Below are 22,644 nucleotides of genomic sequence, written 5' to 3'. Positions count from 1 at the left end.
GTAATACTCAAGCTGGGCTTCCAGCCGCCTCTCTACCGAGACTTCACCTTCCTATTTGCCGCCGGGCTGGGATTGTCAGGTTCTTTACTTTCGCGGAGGACCAGGAGTCATCTGGGCACGCCAACCGTCTTGAAAAAAACATAAAGCCAACCGCCTCGCTGCAGCGGCTCCCATCTGCTGGCCACCATTTGCGTCCAAAGCTTCCCCAACTGGTAGCGCCAAGCTCAAGGCCAGTTATTGGAAGGCGCACTCCAGAGGTGGGGAAGCAGCTGTGTGCGCCTTTTCTTCAGCCCCCCCGACATGGGTTCCAACTCCAGTGACGCTTACGGCCGGGTGAAGGCAGCGCGTTCCATCACAATCCGCTAAGCGCTTTCTGGCCAACCCCGTATTTAAGCATTACCGTGATGATTAAAGCGCACCTCAGCCCTTGTAGATTCTGGCTGCTCCCACAATTTAGCCGTTAATCGCGCCCCAGGTGGGCGGAGGAACTGGCTCCAGACCAAAGTCCCCTGGCTAAGCTCCATATACCATCTACACCCAAATGGATCTAAGTAGTCCTCTCGGGAGTCTAAGGACCTAAAGTCTGTTCAAAACGCAACCCGGTCCTCCTCCTGCGCATACCGACTCATTGGGGAGAGGAAATTAGTTTTATTCTGGCCCGGTCAGTGGGCCAAACACTTATAGTTCTGGGCATGCCATTAGTTTGTTAGTTTGTTGCATGAACGCAAAAAATTCATTTTGGAAAGAAAGGATCTTGGAATTCACCTGACCCTCCCTATGCGGTGAACATTACGAATTGGGGAAAACTTCGGCTATCTCCTGACACACACCCTGGCTTCATCAGCGTTCATGCCCGCTCTAACTGCTCCCCGATTCTACCGATATTCCACCGCTACTTGGCAAAGATTTCGGCGGAGATTTAGCTGAGCAAGGAATGCGACGATCAGTTAAGCCACTGACGGTTAGGAAAGACATTACCCTTGGACTGCAAAATCGTGAATACAGTTTTCAGAGCTGCCTGCAAAAGGTAGAATCTACGCGCGATAGAGTCTCTGGTACTGAGGAGAAGGATACTGCGTGGCCTTCTAGACAAGAACTCGCCGCTGGTTCATACGGGCTGCGGTTCTACCAAACACACATACATACTGTTCTAGTACAGCCGTAAAAGAAAAGATGGCTCTTTACGGCTCTGCAACTGACAATGCAGGACTCATCGCTATCTCTGTATATCCAATAAATAAATACCCTTTGCCGTTAATCAATGGACCATTTAGACGCATTGGGCAAGGGACGCATCTTTACTTGGTTGGACTTGAGAGAAGCTTTACTATAGCAGTCAGAATTGCTGAAGGCTATGAACACCTGGGAGCTGTGCATTTTAACACCTAAGTTTCGGACAGTTTTGAATACTTAATAATGCCATTCCCGGGTTAAAGTGGGGCCCCCGGAGCTTTATATGGGCCCCTTATCAACGAAGTTCTCCATGATTTATTGTACAAGGCAGTAGTTGTGTGTACTCAGTGATGACATTTTAATCTATTCTGCGAACCATGGATATAAGGGCATGGCGTTATGGCGCTATTCGAAGTAGGCTTGAAACGCTTGCTCCAACAACTCCCTCTTTGCCAAACTTTCGAAATGCTGTTTCCACCAAAACCTCTATTGACTATTTGGAGTTAATGGATCTTCAGCCTGAGGGAGGCCTCAAGATGGATCTTGCTAAGATTGATGCAGTCCCCTCCAGTGGCTTTCCCTGCCCCTACCAACCACAGAAAAGGAGCTCCAATCTTTTCTGGAGTTTTGCTTAATTTCTATCGCAGTGACTTTATACCCCAATTCGGCTGAACTGACTCTCCCACTCACAGATCTCTTTACGCGACCTATGCGGTAGGAAGATCCACGCACCGCCAAACCCGGGCCCCTTTCCTGGTCTCAAAGAATGTCAGACAGCCTTTTCAGCTTTTAAAATTTGCTTTTACTAATCGAACCTTATCCTGAAAGGCCACCTCCTGATCCGGGACTCTCCCATTTGTGGTTCACTGGATGCCTCTCTGACAAAGCGCTTTGGGGTGCCCTGTTGCAGGCAAAAATAAAGATGAGATAGGCTGGTTCCTGCGTGTAGCTTATTTTATCCAAAGAAATTTCTCCGTGCACTGGAAGCTCCCAGCAACCTTCTGGACTGTAGGGATAAAGAGACTGCAGCCATAAAAAGTAGCACTCTCCACTTGGCGCCACTGGCTGTAGGCGTAGCCGTCACTCTCCTTCAAGTTTGGTCGGATCACAAGAACTTCGGGCCTCTCCACCCTACCCTCAAGATGTCCGCTGAAGCGCAACCGTTCATGGGCAATGCATTTTCTCGTTTCGCTTCTTCACGGTACATTTTTTTCCCCGAAACACTCCAATAAACTGGCTGATCTGCGCCTCGCCAGCTTACCTGCTCCGGGGGAGTGGGGGTGGAGCTGCCTTTACTGACATTCGCACGCACTATCTCTTCTCCCCTCCCACTGGGGCTGCCTGTCACCCGATCTTCAGACTTCCCGCACTCACCTCACTCCTCCGCCTATTCCCAGCCTGGTCTCTCCTTTTTCCTACGTAAACGCTTCGAGGAGATAGCGTATTGCACGAAAGCACCGGGCGGCAGGAAGTTGACTCCCCAACTGCGCTTTGGAGGAATGGTGTTTGTGCGACGTCAGAATATGTTGGCACGCGCTCTCCGCCAGTGTGAAGCCAGGTTCTCGAGGCTCAAAGTGGTCTCCGCCAGCTGGACATTTTCCGCTTTTCTCAAAAACTCTAGAGACATTTCGCCCGCCAGTTCGGTGGCGCGCACGCCAAGGCGACATTGAGACATATATTAAAGGTTGCTCTGTCGAAAGCGTGAAGCTAAGACCGTTTCCAGGAAAACCCTACGGCCTATTGAAACCTTCCCCGTGGCCTTCCCGCCTCGGTAAGCCATCTCCCGGCGGATTTTATTATGATTGGGCGCAGAAAGTCATGGCAACACGGCCTTCAGGGTGGTGGTGTAATTTATTTTCAAACAACAAGCTCCATTTCAACCTTTGTACTTCCATCCCTCCGCCCTAAGTTAGCTGGGCCTGTTCATTCAGCATGTTTATCGCCTACACTCCGCCCCCCCTAAGGCGGTCTCCGACCGCTGGCCCCAATTCATTTCTAAGTTCTGGAAAAGCTTTTCTAGGTTGTTGGGGCCGCTTCATGCTAGCCGCCTCTGCAAGTGACGGTGAGTCAGAGAGAACGCAACAGAACCTCTGGAGAAAGATGACAGCGGTTACAATTCAATTACCACCAAGACACCAGCGAAAGCTGATCCCATGGCAGAATACGCCTATAAATAATGCGTTCACAGCAGTACAAAAAAAGACCCCTTCGAAATTGTGTTCGGTCGCTTCCTTCCCTCCGTTGCCTGCATCCACCCGCGGAAGCATTTGGACCCAACGTGGAGTTTCAGTACGGGGATTCGTCTGTTCGAGGGCAGAGAAATGCCGTCTAGACTAGTTTCCTGCAGCAGGCCAAGGACTCCCAAAAGCTCACATACCGAATGCTAGCACCGATTTCTCTCATGCAGTGGGCCTGGCACGTGTATTTACATTCACCAAGAATCTCAGAGACGTGCATAAATTTTCAAAAAAAATTAGTGCAGATTGTGGACCTTTTCCAGATTACTCAAAGTAATTAATGATGTCACTGCCCGAATGGACTGGCTTTACCTATTTCTAAAATATCCATCCCAGCCCCTAGTTTACGGATCAAGGAGGTTCTGCTTCCGGATGCCTGGCACGACCCGGGAGGAGTTCCCCACCCGACTATTATTACGGGCTACAAGACATTCTGAGATTGACGCCATCCTGGACTCTCGCTTTTAATCGCAAACGCTTACAATACTTAAGTCTCTTTGGGTGGGGTAATTCCTCTGGGTATAATCCATTGGCTCCATTCTCGAAAATATTGACGTTTCCCGCCTTCTATTTCTGCTTCCATCGGGCCTTCCAGCACAAAACCTGGTGTGGGAGAGTCTTTTTTAAGGGAGGCATGAGTGCAAAGGATTCAATGGTGCCATGGCGAATTCGGCTGCCTGGCCTTGACTACATTCCACAGTCTGAAGCTGATAACAGTTCCTCCGGCCGGAGACCTTATCTCTATGTAGGAGATGAGATCTCCTGCTCCCATGGGAAGCTGGGAGGGGGATGGGATGGATAGAGTTATAACCTGTGCTTCTGGCGGGAAGTGTCATTCCTGCCACTGCGTGTACGTGAGCTTTCTAAGATGTCTTAATAAACGGTCTTTTACACCCAAAAAGCCTTTTATTTCTGCTTCTATGGAATTCCTTACAATATTGTGTTTGATGTGTGTGTTAAAAATGTAGACATTTGAATTAGTTTCTATTGCTGAGAAATATGTGAATGTGTATGTCACATCCTTTCTGTTGTACATTTTTGCACAAATTTATATAGAGGCGATTTTGAAATAATTTATGCTTTGATCCAAGGTATTGTATGAACTAATTGTTTTGAGATTGCTTCAAAGTTGAGATTGGTGCATGCATTTGGTGCAGAAATATTCCAAGCTTTCCACATGTATGAAATCATATGTGTTTGAGAAGGAGTGCTCTCGAAAAACCTTAGTGGGGGGAACAATGCTCTGTAAAGTTACTTTCAACTTATGGTGACCTCAGACGTGGTTTGTTATCACTTTCCTCCATATGGAAACGTTAGTGTTCCTTGATAGTCTCCAGATAGTAAAAGTAGTGGATACAGGGCTTGACAAGGTGTAGTGTAGCTGTGGGCTTCTGGGGTGGACTCATATTAAACTGGGTCAGGTGGCTCCTAAAGGGTTTGTCATGCCTCAGGGGCCCTTGGACCCCATGGGAGATCCTCCACCCATTGTAATTACCACAGCTCAGGTCCAAGCCAAGCAGTCCTTAAGGCATGCTAGCACCGTAGGAGCCACTTGACTTAGTGTTGCTGGCTTCCAGCAATCCTCCAGGACAGTAGGTTGCTGGAAACTCAATAAGGTAACAAAGTAGTCTGCCTTGCCAATGGCGAAGAGAAGAAAAGGGAAGAAAAAGGAACAAAATGAAAGACTCAGAGAGAAGGCTCAGGACAAAGCCCAACCAAGGAGTTCTGAACAGGAAAGCTAATTTACCAATAAACTCTTCCTTCTTTTTATGAAGATGTTGGTAGGTTAAATCAAATGAGCTGCCAACTCAATCGTTGGTGAAAACAATTGAAAGTGCAAGGCTGAGGAGTGATTCCTGACATGTTCTTGATACTTTGCATTACAAAGAGCAGTTCATACCTGGCAGATGATTTGCTCTACTTGTGATTCAAAAATTTAGACATGGAAATCCATTCTTATTTCCCTTTTCTTCTTTTCTTTTTTATCCATGGCACCAACTAGTTTTAGGACCAGTGTGATTTTCTTTTGTCTGTATAGAAGTGACAGATTGGGAACTAATTACTATGCAAAGATTGAGGGTTTTGCTAAAAAAGAATTGGCAGGTAGGTAAAAGGAGGGTAGTTTCTTATTTATTATAGTGACAACTGATAAAATAATACCAGTTTACGTCTCATGGGCTGGTATTTTGAAATGCTTCAAGCTATGTGAATCAGAATGAAAGAAAAGGCTCGAATTTTTAAATGTTCAAACTACAGCTCCTCATTGGGTGTCATTTTTAGAAAGTCTGCCTGATTTGTTTTCATTCATATGTCACAGTGCTTTACCTATTGTCAAGCAATCAGAATTGTGTATCATGGTTGGGCAATCATTTCACCAGGCCCCTTTCTGTGCCATGGTGCTATGCAATGTTGATGCTTGATGTTGGCCCATTATGAACCAGTGCTTCCCCTGTGGGTCCTGGGTTTTGATGACTTACCCCTCTCAGCCCAACCAGAAGTAAATGCAGCTAGGCCAGAATTAGTAGCCATTGTAGATTGCCTGGGCATCTGCTGACAGCAGGCCTAAGGTTGCCTAGGTAATCCAAACTGGCTGCTAAAGTGTCATTTTGAAACTTGAGGTGAATTGTGGGGGAAATAAATGGTTGGGCAAGAAGGACAAGAAATAATATCAGAGTGAACAAAATCATAATGGAGAGAGTAAAAATGAAATAGAAGGGGAGGAAATGGGGACTGGAGGGAGACAAGGACATAGGGAAAGTGGAGAAGGCACAGTGGTTATCACTGGGAAGGAGGGAAGGCTTTGACATGGAGGGAGGGTGTTAATCTGAGATAAGTACTTGAGAGGGAAGGAAGGAAGTAGGGAAAGGAGAAAAGCTGTAGAGGGAAGGAAGAATGGGAGAGGTCTTATGGGGAAGAAGCCTAATGGGGGAATGAGATGTCCACCTCTTCAGTTAGTGCTCACACATTTCCACCTGTGTTGATCTATTATGAGAACATGGTACCTATCTTCTAATTGATTCCTTTGGAATTTTTTTTCCATAAAGCAGCTCGCGTGAAACATACAGAGAAGCAGTTTTGAACTCCCTAAACAAACAACTGGCTAAAAGCAAAAGTGACTTGTGTTGTCTCTTCATGCATTTAGAATAGCCATTACTTCTGTGTTAAATGCTTAAGGAAGGCTGCACTTCCCTTGACAATGCAGAACTTTCCCCTTTATTCTGTTGGCATGTTTTCCTCACACTGGGTAGGTGACACCTGAGGTTGCCAGAAATTCTGCAGAAGTCTCCTGAGAAGCTTTCCGATTAGGAACAAGAAGGGCTATAAAGAAAACAAATGGAAAGGGGTAATGCAGGGTAATGTCAAAAAGAGGTTTGTTTATTTCTCTCCATTTAGAAGAATCTGCCCAACTCAGACTCTGAGTGCATTAATGGCAATTAAAATGTACAACTGCTAAGCTATTAATTGAGTCAAAATGGAAATTAATTCCTGAGTGCCATACAAGACCAGCCACTAAATCTCTACCTGGAAGTTGAAAGCTAATAAAGGCAGCTGGTGTAGATTATGGTCCAGTAACCCTATGCGCTCCCCTTCCAAATGCATCCTCCAAACGCTCAACCGCATTGAAACATCAATGTGTTGGAGCATAAGCCTGTGCTGTTGTATTTAGGAGGCAGAGGGCTTTGGAACAACAATCCCCCACAATCCATTCCTGTCTCAGCTTCTCCTTTTGTTCTGTGCTGATTGCTATCACCAACTTTTGCCCTAGATCAAACCTAGTTCTTATTGTGAGCAAAAGATAAGCAGTTAAAGAAGCTTTTCTTAATCCTACTGGCAGCCAAAACTACAGTCTAAGAAAAGTGGAAAGGATAAGGATGTTTGTAATCACTGTCAACCAAGCAAGTCTCACAAGTCTACTAAAAGCCAGATACTAAATGTCCACATAGCACCTATGGTGTACAACACAAAAATGCATGGGTAAATTCCCTTCAAAGGCATCACTAAGAGGCTTTGATCCTTTCCCACTTGCCATATGCACATTATTTCAAAAGGGAAGCACATTCATGCCCTTAATAGTTTGTGTGATTTGCATGCATTTTTAGAAATTTGGAGCCTTCCTTTGGATCTTATCCACCACCACTGTAATAGAAGAAGCTAGCAGAAGCAGACTTCCCATTTTCCCTTGGCAGTTTTCTCTGAATGCCAAAAAGCCAGTTCCAGGAATTAGGGTGTCCAGCAGACAAAAACTACCATAATATGAGTGCCTGCAATGAGGAAGGGGAAACTGATGCAATTTCCTATTTGACCAGTGGCCCATCCACTGGCTCAGGATGTTCCACTGGTGTAAGAGGCAGTGTGTGTGTGGGGGTGTGTGTGTGAGGGGGGCTGGTCCACTTCTTCCTTAACAGCAGACACTTGAGTTGTGTAGCTTTTTGTTCATATGGGTCTCCCAGGCTCAAGCGTTGTCCTTTCACAAAGGGAAGGCAGAAAATATCTATTTTTGCCTGAGTCTTCCACTGCAAGGGCAGAAGACCCACCCTATGGTACTTTAAAAGGATCAAAGTGCTTCACATACATTCTCAGTAATCTTTACATGAATGCTGTTGGCAAAACAGATTTCTTGTCATTCCCTCATCTGTGGCATGGACTAGCACACAATGGTATTAGCAATAGGTCAAGCATAGCACTAACAAAAAAATTATCCTGGACAGTCCTTATATGTGCTACTTGCAGAGCAAAGCATTAGGTATTCTCTGACAGCCCATAAAATATAACAAGCAACCACAAAGTCAAATCAATTGTGAGGTTATAGATTATTGTAAAATATGTTCTACAGGGCCTCAACAAAGCATATTTTTGTTCCAGTAGATGGATCTCTTGAAAAATGGATGAGTCCAACTGCAGACATCCAAACTAAAAAAAACCAAACAGGCTGTTATGTATTCCTTCTGGGAACATGTAGCAGAGGTGATGAATGAATATGCTAAATGAATTCACAGATAATTTTCATTCCTCACTGAAATCTCATGAGCAGTGTTATTGGCTGCTGCTGCTCCCATTTTAGAAGTAATTGTTTCTTTCCCCAGAAACTCTGGAATTTGTAAGCAACTTAAAAAAATGTGCACAGGAAGTGTGCATTTCTTTTAGAGGCAACTAAAGTAGGAACTGGGAGGGAAGGCAGCTTGCCTTATCCAATCTTGGAAGATAAGCAGGGCCAGTAGTTGGAAGGGAGATCTCCAAGAAAACGTTGCACTTGCCTTGAAAGCCCCTGGCTAGAGTTGCCATGAGTCAGCTGCAACTTTTTGGCACTTTGTGCACAGAGCTACTTTTGAATGATGAAAAATATCCCAAGTTACTAAAATGTACACAGATGTTTCAGTTGATTGAGCCTTTGTTAGTCTTTGAGACATGCAAGAATGTTGTCTCTTGAAGTGCTTTCCTGGTTTTTCTAGGAGGTGTAGGGGCCACTGTTAAGCAAATGATCAGCTACCAATAGCTTGTACAGTACCCCTGAACTCAACTGTAGAGTGTCTAGAAATGCCCTGCTCCCCAGAACTCACCTAACTGACCACTGTGTTGTATTGTATACATGTCACAGGAGCTGCTCTGCACATCTGTATCTGACAGAGGGCACAAGTTCCAGGGATGATGCATCCATCCCCTAAGCACAGAGCATTCAAGATCTTAGTTATACAAAAGCTGGACCCCTGGAAAGAAATACAAAGGGTTTGTCATCTCATGCCTTTCTAGAAAGTCGCATCTTAGGGCACAGAGTTTTGGACAGTGAAATGACTGATTGGATTTCTCTTTCTCTAGAGGCATGTTGTCTTGGACAAAAGCTTCTTGGCAGGCTTTTACATAGCTGTCATTGTCCCTAAATCTTCACTATACATTTGACTATGTCCAGGGGCGGGGGTAGCCCCGACCCCCTCCCCGGCCTTCTTCCCCGGTCCGCGGGCGGCGGACGACTCCCCACCAACGCGGGAGCCCGCCGGACGAGGGGAGCCCCGCCGCAGCGCCGACGGCGCGGGGGTTCGCCCCGCTCTTCTCCCGACTGGCGGGGCGTGCGGAGGCTCTGCTGGCGGGGATCGTTGCGTCGGTCAGCAGGCGGGGGCGGAGCAGCGGCGAGCCCCGCCGCAACGCGGCCGACGAGGAGCCCTGCCGTGGCGCAGCCGACAAGGAGCCCTCCCGCCGCAGCTGCAGCGCGAGGGACGCGCCGGGGCCAAGAAGACAGCTGAGCCCTCTTGGGCTGATGACGGACGGCGCCTGGGAGCGCAGTGGTGGAGGGGAGGGGTTTTCAACCCCGGGAACAGAGGATGAGGAGATAAAAGGGAGGAAATCCGGCGTGCAGGGAAGAGAGGATGGGAAGGAGTGGGAGCGTGTGCGTGGGAGGAGAGCTGGAAAGAGTTGGGAACAGGCAGGGGAGAGTGCTGGAGAAGAACACCCCAGAGGGGGTAGAGGAGCAGATGCCAGAGGGAAAGGACGGGGGAAAGAGGTGGAGTGGTGGGCAGAGAGAGCAGCCCAAAGCCAGGGGGAAGAGAGAGACCGCCAAGGCTGGGGTTGGCAGGGAGGCTTCCCTGTTCGCCTGGCCTAGTGTTCTGCAGGCCCTGGACCGCCCGTGGGTGGCAGGGGCATCCTGTGGCTGAGACGGCTGTCTCAGATAGTCCACAGCCCCGGAGAACGGGAGTGAGGCCGGTGATTCCAGCAACCGGGCAGGGGAAGGTAGGTTGGCAACAGGGGTCCCGGAGGGGACCCCACCCCGGGCGCAGGACAGACTACATGTAAGAGCCCCATCCAAGGGGTGGGGAAATTCGTTTCAGGGAGCAGCACACCCCCTTGTTGGTGGATTTGCCCTCCCCAGGGTTCTTACCCCAGCAGAGGGGTAATCCCATCTCCTCCCCCAAGCACTGGAATCTGGTCTGAAAGCCGCACTAGCAACCCAGCCCTGCTTCCAAATCCGCACATGACAACTGGTATTCAGTTGGCAGACAAGTTAGCAGGTGGATAGGGCATTCTTGGAAACCTTGGTGATACAGTAATGAAACTGACTGTCAGCCCAGATTAGTGACAGCTTTTATTTTTATCTCTGCATACTGATGGATTGGTTGCTCTTGACTTGTTTCATATCTATATTTGTAATTTCAACATATATCAACAGTCAGTGTGTCTCTGAAGTTATAAAAGCTGTATTGCACATTAAATTCAGCCATCAACTTTCATTTTATTATGAATACAATTTGTTTTGTTGAACTATTTGCGATTAATATTTGAAATTGTACTTAAAGAATGAAACAGATTTTTAGAACATAAAATATAAATTGAATATCAATTTCCATGTTCTGGATATGTAATATTAGATCTTAAGAATTATGTGTGGCGATCTATTCAAATCTTTCATAGCTTTCTTATGCTGCAGAACCTAAAAAAGCTTCCATTAAAAATTAGAATCTCTCTTCTCACTCGCTCACTAAAAACATATACTTGAGAAATTTAAAAGTACCATATAACCATTTTGTTGATGGTGTTGACCTTCTATGCAATTCACCTTGAGCCCTTTTGAGAAAGGCAGACTAAAAATAATGTACATAAATGAATAAATCACACCCCCATTCAAAGGAAAGAAGGAAGGAATCTGTGGAAGTGGATTTGCCCTTCCTGGGGCATTTGCCCAGGAGGAGGTGTGGGTCCATGGCAGGTGGCCGCTGCAGCCAGCTGAAACAGCTGTGTGCAGCAGTATACACCACACTAGTGCTTCTGCACCCCTGCTGCCTTAATTGGCTTTAGTCGACATTAGTCAGCTTCCACCCATGCTTCACCATCAGGAACACTGGAATCTGGTTCCTGGACTTATATTGCCTTTTGGGTGGCATAAGTCCATGGGACTTCTATAGAGGGCTTAAGTCTATGGGAGTTCTATAGAGGGTAGTGAGGGATTTTGTTTGACTTTTTGACTTTCTGCACCACCAGAAAACCCTCCTAGGAATGGCAGGACGGCCTGGCTGCAGTGCCACATCCCAACCGTTTGGATGGGACTATCAGTGTTGCCATTGTAGATCTTAGGGATGTGCTGTTAAAAAAACAGTATTTTTCTGATCCAGGTATCAAGGAACTGAAAAGTGTTGATATTCCTGGTTTCCCATGTTCTAAATCAGGAGTTGCCAAACTTGCTTCATAATAATTACTCATGTATGTAACTTTTAATAATGGTAAGTTTAGTCTGGTCAGTATTGATTGTTTTTATTTTTTGATTAGTTTGTATCAGCTCAGATTAGTTTATATGCAGCTGGATTAGTCCAGTCTGCTACTGTTAGTTAACATTGTTAATATTTTTAGTGGAGTAGTTAATATTTTAGTGGCTAGCCTGGGCTCACGTGTTGTGGAGTCCAGAGCGCTTTATTTAGTGGGGGAGATAGAGAGATGGGGGCACTATCTATGGGGCCAGGGATCCCAGTGTTAATGGGACAGGGTAATTATGATGGTAGGCGGCGGCCTTATGATAGAAGACGGACGAGATACGGTCATGCTCGTTCGCCTTCTGACCTCCGTCCTATCCCGAGGAATGAGAGTGGTTGGGTTCAGAGGAAATACCCTGCTTCGTCCCTGGTGTTGCTTAATGCCAGGTCCATCAATAATAAGACCACAGTTCTCCGCGACTATCTCGGAGATCAGCAGATGGACCTGGCTTGCATCACCGAAACCTGGGTGCGCGACGGCGAGACCGTCGCCTTGGGCGAAGTCGCACCACCAGGTTTCGCATGTCTTCACCGGGACCGAACTCAGGGCCGGGGGAGCGGCGTGGCGATGTTCATCTGTGACTCTATCCCCTTCAGGGCTGTTCCTGTCCCGGAGATCACCGGCATGGAGTGTGTCGGCCTAGAGTGGTTGGCCTTGGAGAGGTTGGCTGTCCTTTTGGTGTACCGGCCGCCTAGCGCACCTGGGGACGGCCTGCCACAGTTGCTGGAGGTGGTGGCTGACTGGGCGTTGCGGTTCCCTCGACTTATTGTCTTGGGTGACTTCAACGTCCATGTCGATACCACCTCTTGTGCGGCGGCCGTGGACCTAGTGTCATCCATGGTGACGCTAGGCCTCTCCTTAGTGAATTCTGGCCCCACTCATGAGGCCTGCCACACGCTGGATTTGGTCTTCGGGTCGGGAATCGATCTGGTCGTATCCTCTAGAGATAGAGTGCCATGGTCCAACCATTTTGCCCTGAAGGTCCGGATGGACTTGCCGCGCCAACCCTGTCTAGGCGACGGATTAATTTATGCCCACCCGCGGAGACTTATGGATCCAATTGGTTTCCTAAATGCTCTGCGGGATCCTGAACCCACCGGCACACTCGATGAGCAGGTGGAGGACTGGAACTCCCGGCTCTCCGATGCCATCAAAGCTGTTGCCCCCCGGCGTCCTCTGCGACCCCATTCTCGGCGGGCTCCGTGGTATGCTGAGGAGCTGCGCGATATGAAACGGGGCCTCAGACGTCTAGAGCGAGTGTGGAGGAAATCTCATGACGAAGTGGCGCGAGCATCTTATAGGACGTTTATGAAAGCCTATGAGATGGCGACGAAGGAGGCGAAGAGGGCTTTCTTCTCCTCCTCTCTCGCATCTGCTAGCTCTCGCCTGGCACAATTGTTCCGTGTGATTCGGTCTTTGACCTCCTTATCGGAAGGTTCTGCAAATTCTCAATTGACTATTAGCTGTGAGGCATTCATGAGCTTTTTTGCGGATAAAATCGCATCACTCCGCCAGGACCTTCCCCACTCTTTATCTACAATTAGCGAACTGGAGGCTCCCTTGCCGTCTTCAGGCCCATGTTTTGCCCAGTTTTCCCCTGCTCCTGCCGCCAAGTTTTCGCTGTTGACAGGGCCTTGGCTGCTGTTAGACCTACTACTTGCCCTCTGGATCCGTGCCCCTCCTGGCTAGTTAAGGTTTGCCGGGAGGAGTTACGACCCCACCTGTTGAAAATCATCAATGACTCCCTTGAGCAAGGGGTCTTTCCCGGTGGGTTGAAGGAGGCAGTGGTCCACCCACTCTTGAAAAGACCATCCTTAGATCCTGGTGATCTGGCCAATTACCACCCCATTTCGAATCTTTCGTTTCTGGGGAAGGTAATTGAGAGAGTGGTGTTGGAGCAGCTTCAGGGTTTCCTGGATGACGCATCGAAGTTCGACCCCTTCCAGTCCGGTTTCCATGCTGGGCATGGGACCGAGACCGTTCTCGTCGCCGTCACAGATACGCTCCGTATGCAGCTTGACCAGGGCTGATTGGCGCTGTTGGTATTGCTAGATCTAACCGCAGCGTTTGATATGGTCGATCACGACCTTTTGACCCACCACCTGGCCGCTTCCGGGGTACGGGGCACTGTCCTTCAATGGATTGCCTCGTTCCTCTGGGATCGGAGTCAGCAAGTGTGGTGTGTAGTGGACCAAGCCTCCCGGCGGTGCTCCACTTTCATTGTGGTGGTGCCTCAGGGAGCTTTTTTTACTGTCCCCACTGTTATTTAATATCTACATGCGTTACCTCCTTGCTCAGCTGGTGTTATGGAGCTTTTGGGCTGATCCTCTGTCATCAGTACGCTTCGATGATACTCAGCTCATTCTGTTGATGGAGTGGGAGCAGTCATCGCCTCTGCAGCCCATCTCCAGCACTGTTTGGAGGCGGTTGCTGGTTCGTTGCAACAGAGCAGGTTAAAACCTTAAATCCATCGAAGACGGAGATCCTCTGGCCTCGGTCATGGGGAGGGGTGAGAATTTCCAGCCGGGCCCGTGTGGGAGGGGGGCCTTATTGGCACCCGGCCCACTCAGTGAATCCAAGGGTTAACCTGGGGGTCCACCTGGATTCGTCTCTTTCAATGGAGACCCAGGTGGCCCATATAACCCGGGTTGCGTTTTTTCATCTTTGGCAGGCCCGGCGGCTGGTTCCCTTCCTCTCCCACACAGACCTGGCCACTGTGATCCATGCAACGGTCACCTCAAGGCTGGACTATTGTAACTCGCTCTACACGGGCCTGCCTTTGCGGTTGATCCGGAGGTTACAACTGGTCCAAAATGTGGCAGCCCGGCTGCTCACGGAGGGCACCTTCTGTGATCATATTCAACCAATACTGCGCCGCCTGCATTGGCTCCCGGTTGAATTCCGGATCATCTTCAAGGTATGGGTACTTACCTTTAAGGCCTTACGCGGCCTGGGAGCCCTGCAGGATCTTGGTGAGTTCCGCAGGGCCTGTAAGACGGAGTTGTTCCGACGGGCCTTTGGAGTGTCCAGCCGCTGATTAAGTGCCCCCGCCTCCTCCTACATTTTGGGTCCATTACCATCTATGGGCCCACCCTTTTTCTCCCCTTCTGGGAGAGTTTAATAGAAATTGTTGCAGGCATTGCTGTTATTAATTGTTCTTAATTGCTGCATTTTAACTTAAATTATTTACAGTCTAGTATGTAACTGTTACTCTATATTGTTCACCGCCCAGAGCCCTTCGGGGGTTGGGCGGTCTATAAGACTGAGAAATAAATAAATAAATAAATGAGATTGCCAACAATGTAAACAAAAGAGATAAAAACAATGATACTTCTTCAACCAAGACTGTAAATACTTGGTGAAAGCATGGAGAAAAATATATAAGTTTAAATGTTGCATTGCAAGAAAAAGTAAGAGGTTCTGCCCTTACAAATTTTGCAAAATTCCACTACTCCTTTCACTGTGGATTCATTAAAGTAATTGATGTTTGCAAGTGATCAGCAATTTCATGGGGAGTGGGGAGAGTGGCTATTTTTTCAGTAGAGTTTGCTCCTTCCCCAAAGATCATATGGTTTGAAACCAATTTTAAAAAAAATATCTGACACAACTGATGAACATTCAGGGCTATGAATTAGGGGATCCCTAGACAATCCACTCAAATGGTGGATGGAAGGTAGGAAATTGGATGCTTCCTGCTGCCGTAGTTTGCAGGAAGCATTTGAAACCTGCAAAAAGATCACTAGTTTAGTGATTTTTGTAAACCCCGGGTTGAAATAAACATATCTGAACTCGTTTTGGGGAAGAAACCTGTACAAAGTTCTTCTCCCAAATGGGATATTTTCCTTCCTCAACCTGTTATATTTGGGCTGTGCAGAATCCACTGATCCTCAGCAGGGATATAATTCTATAGACTCCATCCTTGGAAGAGTCAGTTTCTTGCAGGGGACTGATCTCTGTAGCGTGAAGATCTCTTAATTCCTAAAGAAATCTAGGTCCCTCCTGGAGGCTGGCAACCCTAAAGCTACCACAAAAGCTATCTGGTAAGAACTGGTTAGACCTGACAAAACAATTGCATTGTTTTCAGTGGGACTCCAACATGTTTATTAACAAACATATTATACTATGCTCAGTAGGGCAGAGCATTGTATGTGACCTGCTGAGCATAGTGTAATATATTTGCTGGATTCCATTGTTTTCAGTGGGATTTAGTTGCAATAGTCTCTGCTGGATTGTGTCCGCAGAACAAAATACAGAGTCCTCAATTCCAGTACTCATCAAAATGTTCTATCTTGGAATTGTTTCTTGTGGGAAGAGTATTGCACATTGTGCACATGTTTGAAAACAGCCCTTTTTAAAATGTCACCCCATGTGAAAAGCTCAGGAATCAGTGGAAAAGCTTCTAGATTAATATTCTCAATCAATCCCAAATACTTTTATCACTGGTGCTGCTCCTACTCATTCTTTCCCCTTGTATCACCTCTAAGGAAAATCACTAAAGAACCAAGATAGTTTGAGAAGTTTCCCCTGGTATTAAAAGTTTGGAAGGATCAACAGCCGCAAAAGAATTTGTAAAACAAATCTCGGGTAATGCAAAGAGCCGCTAGACTTGAGTAATTGGACAACTGAGACCATGGTGGTTTAGGTGTTACTGCCAGCTTTTAAAAAATATGTTTTTTGTGTTAGATTTTTCATATAAAAATCTGGTAATTCAGCAGAGTGTTCAAAGGCTATTGTCCGCGTAGACCCATCTAATCTCTGTGTGCTCAGAAACAAAATTACTTGGATCTTTTTTTATCTGTTCAAACTAATATACTTCATTTACTATACGAACTCAATTCTAAATAGGATAGAATAAATATAGTTTCCTAATCTAATTTAATGTACTAGGATGGAGCATAGTTCAATATGGAAAAAAGGCATGTGTGTGAGTGCAGATGTGAAAAGGAGAAAGGAAGTTTCCTGAAGATAGTACTCATCAAACAGATAAATGTCAGAGCAGCAGAGAAAAGATACCCAGTGCCTTGACCCCTCTATCTCTCTGTCTCTCTCATCAAGTCCACCTCTGAAGTCTGAGGTTAAGTGACAGTGCAAAATTTTTCACTTCCAACATTCTGAGTATGACTACTACCTTTTTACTATGTGTTTATGGTAAAATCTATGCCTGATTATATTCTTGAATATAATTCCTGAGTATAGATGGGGACACAGAGATACTTATTGGATCTATTCAACAGACAGAAGTCACGGAGAAAATGTAGCATGACTTGTTAATTTGTCCTCCCTTCATCTTCTTAACTGCGCCTGCCCTTTCCGCACCGGCCAAATGCGGCACCCTGGGGACGGCAAAAATGCTCAGGGGGCCGTCCCCAGGGAGTCGTTCCCAGGGAGCCATTCGCGAAGCCGCCGTTTTCCTACCTCGCTTCCTGAGCATCACCGAGGCCTGGGGACACGCCCCCCTGCCCTGTGATGCCGGAGCAGTTGCGCAGGGCAGGGGGGCATGTCCCCAGGCCTCAGCAACGTGCCAGACGGCCACAGAAACGGCAGGTCGACCGGGCGACGGCACTCTGTGGCGCCACCTTCCTGGCTGTTTCTGGGACCGTTCGTGCGAACGGTCCCAGGGGGGTTGGGTCGGCATCGTATACGCCGACCCAACCCCAATCGTGGCCGTGTGGAAACGGCCTCTGTAACATTTATTGACCTTAAATCTATATCTGGTATATTTACTACAGATTGTGGTGTGAGCTTGTAAAATAATCTGGTTTATAAGTGTTACTGATAGGAAGAGGCATTTCCAAATCTAAGAAGCATGTTTGTGTACAAACCGCCCCCCTCCCCGCCCCCAACAACCTGTAGCCAAGATCTCTTACTTGGGGAACTCACCAAACATTTCAAAAGATTGCTACCTTATTCCCTATGAATCAGGGTACCCTAAACTCATAGAACCTGTGGGCATTTTTGGAATTTTGACAAAGTATTGGCACGCAGTCCATGCATCCTCCTACAATAAAGACTACTGAAGTTGGTGATCTCTTCTGTATATCATACAGCTAAATTTACTTTTTTGCTTTTTATCTTCGTAATTGCTGTTTAACTCTTGGGATTAAGAGTTTTCAATTCCTTCCAAAAGCTGTTGATTCTGCATTTTATCTCACATCCCCCTGAAAGGCTTATTAACCTTTTAGTTGTACCTGAAATAAGGTACTGCACTCGAACCTGTGGGGTTCAAGCTCCACTCATCCATGAAACTCATTGGCTGAACTAGGACAGTGACTATATCTCTCAGCATGACATATCTCCCAGGGTTGTTGTGATGATCAGATAGATAGAGGGCATGTATCCTGACCTTCTTAGAAGAATGATATATCGAGAGACATATTGGGAGCCAGAAGGTCTGCAGTATCCAAATCCTGATGAAATTTGAGACTTCTCTGTGTGAGATGCTGATCCTGATACTTGTTTTTGTGAGGTTTCTGCCTATGCAATATTCTTGTTTAGCTGAACTTTTGTCTTACTGAATTTTTCAGCACCACGGCAATTTAACAGTTTTGCAGCACTGTATTTCAGCAAGTTGCATACAGAATATCTCGCTGATGCACAGTGTTCTTAGCCATTCACATCTAAAGAACAAAGATATGCAGAAATATCTATATTCTCATTGTATGTTTTTCATTGGATCTTTAATATAGTTTAAAAAATAATTTGCAGTTGACTACAGAAATGTGTGAATTTTGATGTTACAATACCATGCATAATAGGAACATGGATAGTGCTATCCTCCCATCTGTCACTGTACCATTGGCAATCCCATGGGAATGGCAAATCATCTTACTCCTATCTGTTCCCTTCTGGTACACAAGAACGGATCAGAATTATCTATCTAAATTATAATTGTAAAGAAGAAAACGAACACCAAACTCTTGGTAACAAGAAGTATCTTATAAGTCTTATAAATGTATAAGGTTACACAAGCTGATTGTAAACATTAAATATGACCATTCACATGAATCCTCCCAAATACAACAGCTATTATTATACATCTTCTAATTTTATTTGGATATTTCAGTGTCATAATGCAGGATTGAAAATGTGTAACTCTGTTAAGAATTGAACTGTTAGTAGTCTAGAATTGTTGTAACCTTCTATTTGCACAAATTAGAAATAATCATTAATTCAGATTATTTTCTAACAGTCATACTACTATGTAGTCAAAATATTAATTATGTGTTATGTAGTTTATTTGTCCGAAAAACTGAAATGAAAACTATTACATGAATCACTACTACTGACCTTCTCAAGATGTGGATTTATTGTTTTGGCTGCCACTAGAATGTGTAACCTGTGGGACATTTTATTGAACAACTGTAAACATTCTTAGAGGTATCTTTTACCTTAAGTGCAGTGACAATAGATGTATGAAATGCTGTGAAATGCTGCCAAGTGGGGGATTCAAAGGATATCATACCTATTTCATTCCATCCAGAAACCAAACAATGAAATAGATTGCTTGGTACTTGATGTTCCTGCTGCCCTTTAGCTAATACTCAAAAGGCTGCATTCTTCTTGGTGGGAAAAGAATATGCTTTTCTGACATGCCAAGAAATTAAAGTTGAACTAATATTCAACAGATCAAAATCATATGATGATAAAAATTTTGAAGAGAAAGAGATACTCAGTTACCAGGGGTTGTTCTCAATTTCTTACTGGGAAAATGTATTCATTTCCCCCCCTTTTAGAAATAGAATGTTCCATACTTGCTATTTCTTTGATGTTCTTTGGAATCTTTGGCCATAATCCAGGGAGTATTTTAAAGCATGCTTGCTGAAGCATTTAACTCCGCCCTCCCTATCATAGGTCCTTTCCGCTCACGCGCGGAGCCGAGCCTCCACCGGCATAATTTATGCCAGCGGAGGCTCGGGGGCCGTTCGCATGCTAGTGTGCGAGCGGCTGGCATGTCCCCTCAGCCGGAGAGGGGACTCCATATGGTCGCCCCCTCCACTCACTGTCCCATCCAGCGTCACTCTGGAGGACTGCAGGGACCCAGAGGTCGGAGGGCAGCGTGGGCGGGACTCTGCAGCCCTCCAGAGGGACGCTGAACAAGATGGTGAGTGGAGCCAACAGGGAACACAGCATCTTCCCGGAGGTGCGGTTCGCACCATGCCGGCAGGAACACGTTGTTTTTTGAAAACGTTTTCAGGGGCTGCTTCATGCTGCCCAGGGAAAGCCAGGACAGCGCTGCTGCAAAGCAGCAACGCATCCTGTGCAAACGGTCTCCTAGGGACGGCATTTTTGCTGTCCCGGGGACGCTGTTTATGGCCCATGCAGAAAGGGCCATATAGTCATATGCTGTGACATACCACAGATATCTTTTGAAAATTATGAGATACATTGGGCTCACACATGAGGCCTCTAAGTCTAATTTCCAGGTGTTTGGATGTTTGTCTGCATAGAGCCTACACAGGTAAGCAGAGAAAGCTTTACACACAGTTGTATGTATGTAGACATTATGCAGACATTTACCCAACAGCTGAAGATTGAGAGCACAGTCATCATATCTCTGCCACCCTCCACACACTCAGTGGTTAGGGGTAAAGTCTTGTCTGGATTTCAGCCATAGTCTTTGTCTGTATAGCTTCTTTTTCAAGGTTTCAGCCTTCTGACCTGTAAAATGTTTAGACCAATCACACAAATACTTGCTTGTGTCAGATGGATGTCCTCAGAGAATTGAGAAGGATAATTACACAATTACTGTATATACTGGCGTATAAGACTACTTTTGAACCCTGGGAAATCATCTGTAAAGTGTGGGGTCGTCTTATACGCCGGGTACTCTTATATGGCGAGTATATCCCAAACTCTATATTTTAACTGGAAAAGTGGGGGGGCCGTCTTATACACCCAGTCATCTTATACGCCGGTATATACAGTAAACAGTCATTTATAAAGTTTCTAGGAAAGTGTAATTTATGCACATACAGGAATGAATGAGGCTATAATGGAGAAATTTTGTTATGGGAACTGTGTAGACTCTGAGGCTGATCTGAAGGGCATTAAATTAATGGATTCACTTCACTGCTCCCTATGGACTTCAGTTCATACCTTTAGACACAATAAGAGATTAATGGCCATCAGATGGTTATTTGCTATTGCTGTACTATTGCTTAATGAAATATGATGTGAACACTGCATTTTTAGCTATCTCAATATTATTTTCCTCTTTTACGTGTAAGAAGTAATGAGGTAATGTTTTGATGAAAATAGAATCAACTAAACAATAGGAATGGCACATTCTAAACCCTTTGTTCTCATGGACTGAAGGTAATCCTATATCAGTGCTTTCTAGATAGGAAAGCCCTCTTCCACTGAAACTACTTGTAAGTAGGGATGTTGTATCAACATGAACATAATCACCAGGCAAACACACCTTTCTCAGACACCTTTGATATACAGCTGAGAATGAGCTCCTGAGCAGTTAGTCTTGATATTCTCTCACAAAGTTGATCATAAGTATAGTGCGGTGCTAAGCAGCTTTGCAGTGGTATTACTTGGTCAATGCAGTTCTTCTGGCCCGTTCAAGAACTTAATCATTTTATTGAACAGTAAGAGGCAATATCTCTCAGAGTGGTGGTCATTCCAGTCATTAAATTGACTGGTTTTTATAAATCACTGGAATCATTCACAGTTTGTATTACCCATATCTTGCAGTGGGGCAGGCATTACCCATCAGCAGGATTTTTGCTTGCATCCAGGGGTGGCAATGTTTCATGGGTTCTCTACTACACATGCATGCTTTAATTTTTATATTTAATCATATCAATAGATCGATCTATCAATCTATCTATAGATCGATAGATCAACATAAAAATGGTGAACTATTAAAAAAAGTCTTGAATACAGCATCTGTACACTTTGCTCAAACACTGATTATCTTTTATGGTAGGAAGTGAGAGGGGAGTATTGGCAGTGTGCAAACTGCAAAACCGTAAAAGGACAACATGAACTGCCATTTGCTAAGCAAACCCGGTTCATGATCCACCATCTCCCGATGTGCTGTAAACCCAAGCATAAAGACCTACAGCCTTTTCCTGGTCTGGAATCACTGATCGCTTGAGTATAAAACTACAAGGGTGGAGACATCCCAGTTTGGACTGATCAATTATTTTTACATTTTTTTGTGTAAATATTGATTTATCGGTCTATGGATATGGTTATTTATTTTTAAAATGTCTAAAGATATGCAGGGGCAGGGAGGTGATGGGCAAGAAGCAGGACAAGAAACAAGAAGCAGTCAGCAACAGGGAGGAGGACAAGGAGGAAATGTACAAAGTAATGCGAGGGAGTGGGGGTAAGACTAGATGAGCTGGCTGTGGGGAAAGGGGAGAGGTCCAAGGCAAAGCTGTGCTCACTGGCAAATCTGTCCCACTCCAGCAGTGAAGAAAAATTAAAATTGTGCTGTAAGAGGATCTACTTGCTGCAGAGAGAGTGGGAAGTGAATGTGGGCTAGAGGAAATATGTCCATAAAAGAAATCTTGCCATGGCTGACTTGAATGCACCATGCAGCAAACACCTTGTACATAATTGCCCAGAGTCTGCCATGTGTGGCAAAACCCAGCTCAGCAAGAAAGCAAAACTCAGGTCACATAGCAGGACAGAATGCATCAGGCTATGAGTACAGTTTTGAAAATTGACTGCCTTAACAGATGAATGTGTGTATCCCAAATGTGCTACTGTGTTAAAAACCCAAAACATAATAATGCCATTGTAGAAAGAGTTGTAGGAGAACAATAAAAGCATGCTGGAAAAGACATGGCCTAGGGCAAATTTAGAAGGTGAAAAAATGATTTTTTTGCTGTATAATTTCACTTCTAAAACACAGGTAAGCTATCCTTATTCATTTATAATCCTTGGTCTCTGAGGCTCAATGCACTGTTATTTTTTACTCTTGCTTTAGACTAATAGAAATTAATTCTGAACCCACATGTCATGATTTTCTTATTAAATGATC

General features: G+C 45.6%; 1 protein-coding gene across 5 annotated transcripts in view; it reads left to right on the top strand.

Moving 5' to 3' along the window:
- The window catches only part of GRM8 (glutamate metabotropic receptor 8), a 687,726-nt gene that overhangs the window by 579,674 nt on the left and 85,408 nt on the right, over window positions 1–22,644 (top strand). The window lies entirely within an intron of this gene.

The sequence above is a fragment of the Sphaerodactylus townsendi genome, linkage group LG06 (genome assembly GCF_021028975.2).
Source record: "Sphaerodactylus townsendi isolate TG3544 linkage group LG06, MPM_Stown_v2.3, whole genome shotgun sequence".
Lineage (NCBI taxonomy): Eukaryota > Metazoa > Chordata > Lepidosauria > Squamata > Sphaerodactylidae > Sphaerodactylus > Sphaerodactylus townsendi.
This window is presented reverse-complemented; position numbering and strand designations above follow the sequence as displayed.